The 8,781-nt window shown below is 37.5% G+C and overlaps 1 pseudogene; it reads left to right on the top strand.

Annotated features, from left to right (window-relative positions):
- Nucleotides 1–271: 271 nt before the first annotated feature.
- On the top strand, nt 272–7,009 carry LOC103597908 (annotated as a pseudogene).
- Nucleotides 7,010–8,781: the final 1,772 nt, after the last annotated feature.

Genomic DNA, 8,781 nt, shown 5'->3' with positions numbered 1-8,781 from the left:
TTTTTAGGAAAGGGAACAGCTAGTGAATGCCCAAGATAAGAGTAATCTCTTTAGGAACAGCACAAGTGCCGGTGTGATGAACACAGAGTGAACCACTGGAGAGAGGAACTGTCTGTGCTCCAAGTTGAGATAGACACTATATCATGCAGGGCATGACTGACCATGCTAAGGAGTTTGAAATCCAGGCAATTAGATGCTTTCTTAAAAAAAAAATGTACTGTGGTTTTTAAAAGATCTCTGTGACTGCTTTGGAGAAAAGGTAGGGTAGGTGATGACGGTGGATACAGAGAAAGCAGTTAGTCATCTTGTGATAGGCAGGGTGAGAGAAGAGTATGACTTGCATCTGATGGCAGGAGTAGACATGGGTAGGAGAGGAGAGATTTGGGGCTATATTCTTCAGGTACAGGAAGTAAGACCTACTGATGGAAGGGGTAAAGGTACGAGAAGTCAAAGATGATTCCTGAGCAATTCAGTGGGTGTCATATGACAGTATCTTCTGAGGTGGAAAGACTGGAAGAGAAAGGAATTTCAGATATGCAATGAATAATCAACAGTCTCCTAAGGTGAGTTCAAACTCACTTCTATGTGAGGGAAAACAGCTTATATCTTTAAAAACACCAATATTTCCACTTTTACAAACAAGTATGATTTTAAGTTTCTGTCTCTACTAGATACACTACTGTGTTTCACTCCCCAAAAGTAGAATAGGTACAAACAGAGTGGGTCTTCAATACAAAATTAGTTGAATGTTATGATAATAAAACAAACTTGTTCTGGTTAAAATTTTGGAGTTTACATGGCACTTTCCCATTCATTATATACCCTGATCCTCATATTAACCTGATAGAGGAAATAATATTATTTTTCCCCAACTTTACAGAAATGGAAACTGAAGCCAAGAGAGAAAATTAACCAGCTCAGCCTTGCAAGACTCCTGTGGCTGGGTTGATCCAGAAACCCAGGTATCCCAAATCCCTGTCCCCAGCCTTTGTTGATGGGGTCACAATTCTGGAAACATTGCCTCTGTATAAACCTCCAGGGGCTTTTTCCTCCATCACTTTCCATCAGCCAAACTCTGACTCACAGTTGAAGAATCAGTGCCTTATTATGTAGCAAATTCCATGAACACACAGCAAATGCTGTTTTCTAGAACAGGCTGAAGTAGCTTCCTCTCCCAGTTTCCTTCTTCCATCCAAGTTAGAGAATTTTTCCTTGGAAAACTGTGCCCAGGTTGAGGGGACTTCTTTCTGGTGTGTATAGACTCTTTGATATGCTCCAAACTCAATGACTTTTGTTTAATCCCTGGGGCCTTAGGAACAGCCAACCCACATGTGGTGGGAAGTGAGGCGAGAGGGAAGGAGGAATGTGCGGGAGACACAAACACAGCACAATGTTTTCTTTCTGAGAAACTTCATCAGGGCTCCGATTCCAGTGACCTCACCTTCGAGCAATGCCAGCTCCTTTGCTTTAAATCAAAGTTGACTTGTGGTGGTGGTTCACATATTTTGAGTCTAACAAGCCTACAGCTTCTGATGCTGCAAAGGAAATCCTGAGAGTAGTATCTGCCCTCTGAGATCAGGGTGGTCAATGACCTTGACGTATTCTGGCTTCCATTTCATTCCAGAATCGAGACAGAGGGTGTGCATGGGAGACTAGGCTGTCCACACGGTGAGCAGTATTCAGACTGGGACACTTACTGCAGCCCACCAGTGCACATTCTGTTTGCCCATTTCAAGGAAATGAAACTGAATTAAAGACACAGCCCCTCAACATTTATTCTTCTCCCCCACCCTTATGTCTTTTCTCAAAGCACTTCATGTTACTTCCCTGCACCAAGGCTAATGCTTACTTGTTGCATACAGAATATAATCTGTGTGCCTTTTGATGTCCTACAAGGCCATATGACATCTGACCCCTGGCTACATATGTGATCTCTTTTATTCATCCCATACAAGCGACCCTAGAACCTTGCTTGGTCTAGCGTATGTCAAGCACTCTGACTCATAGTTGTGGTACTGCTCCTCCCTCCATAACTGAATGAAAGGCTCTTTCCACAAGAGTCTTAGAGCTCGTTTCTTGATTGCATTCAAGTTTCTTCAAATATTACATATCAAGAGTCTTGGCTTTGTCATGGTGGAAGTTTCTTCTCTAAGATTCAGTAGTACCAGGATGGTTAGTTTTATGTGTCAACTTGACTGGGCCATGGGGTGATCAGATATTTATTCAAATATTATTCTGGGTGTTTCTGTGAGGGCATTTTTGGACGAGATGAACATTTTAATCAGCAGAATGAGTAAAGCAGATTGCCTTCCCTAGCATAGGGGGGTCTCATCTAATTAAATGGAAGGCCTGGATAGAACAAAGAGGCTGACCCTATCTTGAGTAAGAGATGAGACATTGGCTCTTTCTGGGTCTCAAACCTGCCAGCCTTCAGACTGAAGTAAATCATCAGCTCTCCTTGGTCTTTAGTCTAGCTTGCTGACTTACCCTGCAGATCTTAGGACTTGCCAGCCCCAATAATTGCATGAGCTAATTCTTTTTTTTAATGCTCTCTCTCTCTCTCTCTCTTTCTCTCCCTCTCTCTGCCCATAGATATACTTTCTATTGGTTCTTTCTCTGAAGAACTCTGACAAACACAGATTTTGGTATTGAGAGTGGTTCCAGAGAAACAATAATTTAAGTATAATTTTTTAAAATTGTTTCTGGGGTTTCTAGAATTGGCTCTCTGATTATATTTAGGGAAAATATTTTCAGTAATAAAGATGGAACTAATACTCCATGGAATAATCTGACAATAAAGATACACAAAATATCACCACTGGATACTCCAAATCAACCACTTATCATAATCTTATAAGAATATGCATGACTGTATATGAAATTTTTAAACATTTTTGTCAAACAAATGAGTATAATAAGGTTGGCTGGTTGCTCCTAATGTTGCTGGATGAAGTAGGAAGAGAAAATTATAAACTCAGGGATTCACATTCCTAGCTCAATTGTCACATAAATGGCCCAGAAGTTTCTATGTATGCTGAGCATGAGACCCTAATCTTCTGTAGCCACAGGACTGAGATTCCTGAAAACTGAACGTGTAATTTCATCCTGCAACTGGCTGAATTACAATATTAGTTGGACCACCAGCCTCACAGGTGCCCCCTTTTAAAGTGAGGACATTGATTGTGAAGAAAAGGAATCCTGAAAGTTGGAATGGGGATGTGTGGGAAGAACCTGATAATGCTGGGGAGGGAGGGATGCTGATCCCCTAAATGCTGAGTTCTCTTTACCAATGCAAGCAGACTCTTCACCCACAGTGGAAGCATCTTCTGCACCATCAATTGAGGGAATTAATCATTCATTGCCCGAGGAAACTATAATGGCCTACCTGAGGCAGTTGCCTTGCAAAACAATAATGATTTTCCTCAGATCCCACCCTCATTACCCCTCTTTGCCTCTACACTCATAATTAGATTCAAGTCTCTGCGGACACCAAAAGATGAGCTACTCATCTTCATGGGTCATGAGGAGGTATGTTATACTCCAAAAGAACTATTTGAGCTTTCTAATTTATGCGGACAGAAATCCAGGGAACATGTATGGAAACAGATACTAAGGGTGTGGGATAATGGTGGAAGGAACATAAAGTTGCATCAGGCTAAATTACTGATGTGGGCTTTCTAAGGGAGATTCTGCATTACTCGGCCTTGAGCCTGCCAGCATTTGCACTGAAACTGTACAGAGATCTTTGGGACTTGGACTGGAGCTAAACCATCAGTTCCACCGGGTCTCCAGATTGCTGTCTCACCCTGCAGATCCTGGGACTTGCAAGCATCCATAATCATGTGAGACAATTATTTCCTTAATAACATTCATAAACAAACAAATAAATAAATATCCTGTTGGTTCTGTTTCTCTGATGAACCCTGACCAATACACATACCAAACTAATAATTAAATGAGTTAAGATGTGGAAACATTCAGCATGGTACCTGGCACAGTAGTTAGTATTTGCTTTGCCTTCTAAGCAGGAGTAGAGAGGTGGAGGGAGAAGGAAAGTGAACGCGGCACTTCTTCAAACAGAGGTGTGAACAGGTGATGTATGATTAAAAAAATAAAAATAAAAGTGAAAACAACTCCCAAAGTGTTCTGCATGTGGAGTAGAAACCTTTAATTTTATCGTTCTTGAACTGTGCACCTTTCCTAAAATAGGTCTGTTGGTGATGGGAGAAGGTTGTGGATTCTCCCTTGTATTTACAGTGAGTGGCTAAGAAATCCCACAGATAATTTTTCCAAGCATTATGCTATGGAAATTATCAAATGTATATAAAAGTTTAAAGAAATTTTAGCTGATCACTCATATACCTACCACCTAGACTCTACTATTAACATTTTATAATATTTGTTTCCTCCGATATAAATTTGAATCCTCCAAGAAAATTCAACCTGACTTCAACAACTGTGATAATTTGTTATTTTTTAATGAATCCAAATTCATCTGCAAGTTTTAACTTATTGTTTTTGTTTATGTTCATTTAAATGTTGAATGACATTAAATCACCAAAAAACATTAAACATTAAATCTTTTTTTAAAAAATCTCTTAAATGCCATACCCTAAGTGAATCTACAACAAAGTGAATCAATTTAATTTTTCTTTGCCAATTGTATATACATTTAAATACATTTTTATCAATGATGTTTCATTAAAATGCTTGCTAAGAAATTTATTTGAAGTTCATTGATTCTATAGATTAATTTATTCTATATCAATTTGAATTGACATCTTAATAATATTAGGTTATGACCCACAACACAGTATGTTCGTACATTTACTCAGACCTTATTTTTTCTCATCAATGTTGTGGAATTAACAGTATATAAATATTTTGTCAGATTTATACCTAAGTATTTCATGTTTGATGCTATTGCAAATGTTATTATTTTTAAATTTGAATTTGCATTGCTAATATATAAACATAAAATATTTGCTGCTAATATATAAATATAAAATTTAATTTTTTTACATTACTCTTGTATCTTACTACTTTGCTAAACTCACTTATCAAGTTTAGGTTTGTTTTAGTTTTGGCGGGTACATTTTCTACTTATAGAATCATGTCATCTACAGATTAAGGCAGTTTACTCCTCTCCCTCCAATCTGGGAGTCTTTATTCTTTATTCCTTGCCTCATTGTGTTGGCTAGAAACTCAAGTACAATACTAAAAATGAGTGGTGAGAGCAGACATGTCTCGTTCCAGATCTCCTAGGGGAAATCGTACAGTGTTTTACCATTAAGTATGATGTTAGTTTTAGTGTTTGTTTTTTTAATAGATGTCCTTTATCAGATTGAGAAAGTTCCTTTCTTTTCCTAGTTTGCTGAGAGTTTTGATCAGCAATGGATGGCAGATTTTATCAATGCTTTCTCTGCATCTATGGGAAATTACATTAATTAATTTTCAAATATTAAACAAACCTTGCATTCTTGAGATAAAACCTGCTTGGCAAATATGGATTATCCTCGTGACATATTGTTTGTTTGATTTAATAAAAATTTATTTAGAATTTTGCATCTAGTGCCTACAGTGTGGCTGGTTACATTAGTTAGTGCTCAGTCTACTCTCTAATGGGGAAGCAGCGGACTACAAGAGACTAAACTGTATTTGCCTCTATTTCCAGGAGACTCATGTTCAACTTATGCTCAAAAAAATGTCAGAAAATTTTTATTAATCCTTTTGTTTTAAAAGTTATCATAAAATTATAGCAATAAAAGAAACTGGACTTTAGTAATACAGCTGGAACAATCTGCAGAGGCAGCAGTGGAAGGAGAGATTAAATTTAGTTGATTTTCTGTGGTTGTTGGTTGTTCACTAGTCTCACGGTAATAGAAGCTGCACAGTTTTTCGAAGGGACCAAGAAGCTGCTGGAGGTTTGCTTCTCCCGGCACCAACCCAATGCAAACCAAGAATCTGGGGTGCTTTGCTCTTTCTCAAGATCTGAGTGAGATGTACTTTCGAAGGATGTGCAATGCTCACTCACAAATGTGACAAAAACCAACAAACAGGAAGCTTATGTACTCAGTGAGAATGGCATGTTTTTCTCTAAGAAACATTTCATTTTGAACATGTGATACTACACTCTTGCTGAAAGCACTGGTTACCCTGTTGAAGCCTGCTAGGCATTACAGTGGGCTTGACTCAACATAAAACTTCTTTTAGCCTCATAAGAATTTCATGAAGGCTTCTCACCAAGGGGACCCACACTGAAATTCCCAGGAAGAAATAGGTTTTCTTAATGCAGTTTTCCTGAGTGGATCAGGATATTGTATGGGACATATGAGTTCAGACTATTGGTACTTGTATACCCTGGATTTCCCAGAGAGCTGGGTAATCAGTCAGCCAGATCAAACAGTTGAAATTCTAATGAGTGAGCCTGACCCAGCAGTTATGGACCAGTTCTACATGAAATATGCTATTACTGCAAAAAAAATGTCACTCATGAGAATGTAATTCATGAACTGATACCCAGTTCCATTATTGATGTCACACTGTTTAATCCTTGTGGATATTCAGTGAATGGAACGGAATCTAATGGAACTTATTGGACTATTCACATCACTCCAGAGCCAGAATTTTCTTATGCTGGCTTTGAAACAAACTTAAGTCAGACCTCCTATGATGACCTGATCAGGAAAGTTGTGGAGGACTTCAGGCCAGGAAAATCTGTGATCACCTTGTTTGTTATCAGAGTTCTAAATGTCACATAGTGCTTTCTTCCCACAAAAATGAAAGTTTTACATTTCTTGATTGCCAGAGTGCTATGTTCAGCTATTACAACTTTGTTTTTACCAGTTTTGCTAAGAAGCAGCAGCCACAGCAGAGTGGAATAAGAAAAATGAAGAAAAAACTCAAAAAGAGAAAACACATAGAAGGCGATGGCTGCATTCTAGATGTTGAAACTGGGGGCCGTGCTTTCCATAACCACCACCTTGTAGTTGCAGAAATCCCTAGATGAAATTATAGTGTAATCATTTTGAATTGTATGCATTATTATATCAAGGAGTTAGATATCTTGCATGAATGCTCTCTTCTATGTTTTGGTATTTTATACCATTCTTGCTGTGAAATTGAAATGTGTGTAGAAAAAACCTTTTACGATATGAAACTTTAGAACACTCGTGAAAGCAATTCAATCTGGTTTGTGCACATTGTAACATTTCTCCAGGTATCATCCAAAGTTCCCCACAGATCCTCATTAGGTCTTGGCCTTAGCCTGTCTGGGACTGTTCTATTAAATTGCTGACAGAACTTTACATCCAGGTATCCACATTTTCTAGGACACATTCTCTACTAACATTATTGAAACCAGTTTCTACTTCATACTGATGTTTTTTGCAACATCAATTAAAATTTTTCTTCCACAAGTAGAGTCCTCTTAAGAAAATGATTCCACTGACTCATACTGTGTATTACTTGTTTAACATTATTGCTCCCTGCATTTGTAGTCCTTTAATTGATTTCTTCCCTCCTCATGGTGTCTTCTCCCCAACCTCCAAATAAAGCAATACACTGTTACTCTGTGCATTGATAGACTAATCTTATATCGTAGTTGGGGTAAAGGGCTGATGGTCCCTGGGCTTAATTTTCTTTTAAGGTCATGGGAATTTGGCCTCCTTTTTATTGCCATGGGCTCTTTTGGAAGATGTGACAAAAATAAACTTTTCCAGTATTAATTAGCAGGGAAGACCCACAGAGAGTTGAAGATTGAGATTACAGTGTGGTGGCTAAACTGTGTGGAAACCATATGCTATTCTGGGCTTTTTAGTAAATGAGATTAGCTTCTGAGGAACAACATGCCTTTACTAGCTTGCTAAATAGTACAAAAGGATTCCTATCACTGAATTGATTAGCAAAGGGATTTAGCATAAAGGTTGTACTGGATTTGATTTAAGTAAAATCAGCTTGGATCATCCATCTTAACTTACTTTAGTAGCCATTTTCACTAACTTCCATTAACTTTGGTTCAAAGCAGAATCATTTTTTTTTCAATTCTGTAACTTTGTGATGCATGTGAGTGTTCTTACTTCATCTGTCCCTCTAACTATAGTGTTCCTTTCACGTGACAAATGAGTGACTGCCCAGAATGAGAAATGTCCGGATTATTCAGATATACACCATAAATAAGAACATATTAATGAATAAATAAAACATAATATACAAAATTCCAAATTGTTCAATAGGAAATGACTACAAATATATAGACTTTCAAAACTATTTTAATAACGACAAATATATAGGTTTTTAGCTATATTTGCAAATACTATGAGATTTAAGCAACTGAGAGAACAAGAAAGTTCAGTAAATTTTATATTTCTCGTCACCACCATATTTTTTAGTAAATAATCTATGGATTGATCCAGTGATGTTTTGTTTCTTCCATATTTATGAATGAAACCCCATTTTTTGGTGTTTCTAGACGTAAAATCTACTAGGTTTTAAATCAGTTTTGACTTTTATTTTAAGCATGCAGTTGATTGAAAATTTCATTGAGGAAGGTTTCAGTCAACATGATCAGTTTGATTTTGTAATGACCATAGGACTTAATGTTTTGAGGTGTTGCTTTGAGGATCAATTCTCAAAGCGAATTTTGTTCTTCAACAGTATCCCAGTAGATTCGATGACATTTGTTGGCTTAAGGTCTGTTTTTGGGGGGGGGGGGTTCCTCAAATAGATTTAAGAATTCTAATGTCAAAAATCTGTACAAATTTGTGTAGAAAAAAATCCTGG

Source organism: Galeopterus variegatus, unplaced genomic scaffold (genome assembly GCF_000696425.1).
Source record: "Galeopterus variegatus unplaced genomic scaffold, G_variegatus-3.0.2 Scaffold2461, whole genome shotgun sequence".
NCBI lineage: Eukaryota > Metazoa > Chordata > Mammalia > Dermoptera > Cynocephalidae > Galeopterus > Galeopterus variegatus.
Note: the sequence above shows the minus strand (reverse complement) of the source record. Positions and strands in the feature narration are given on the sequence as shown.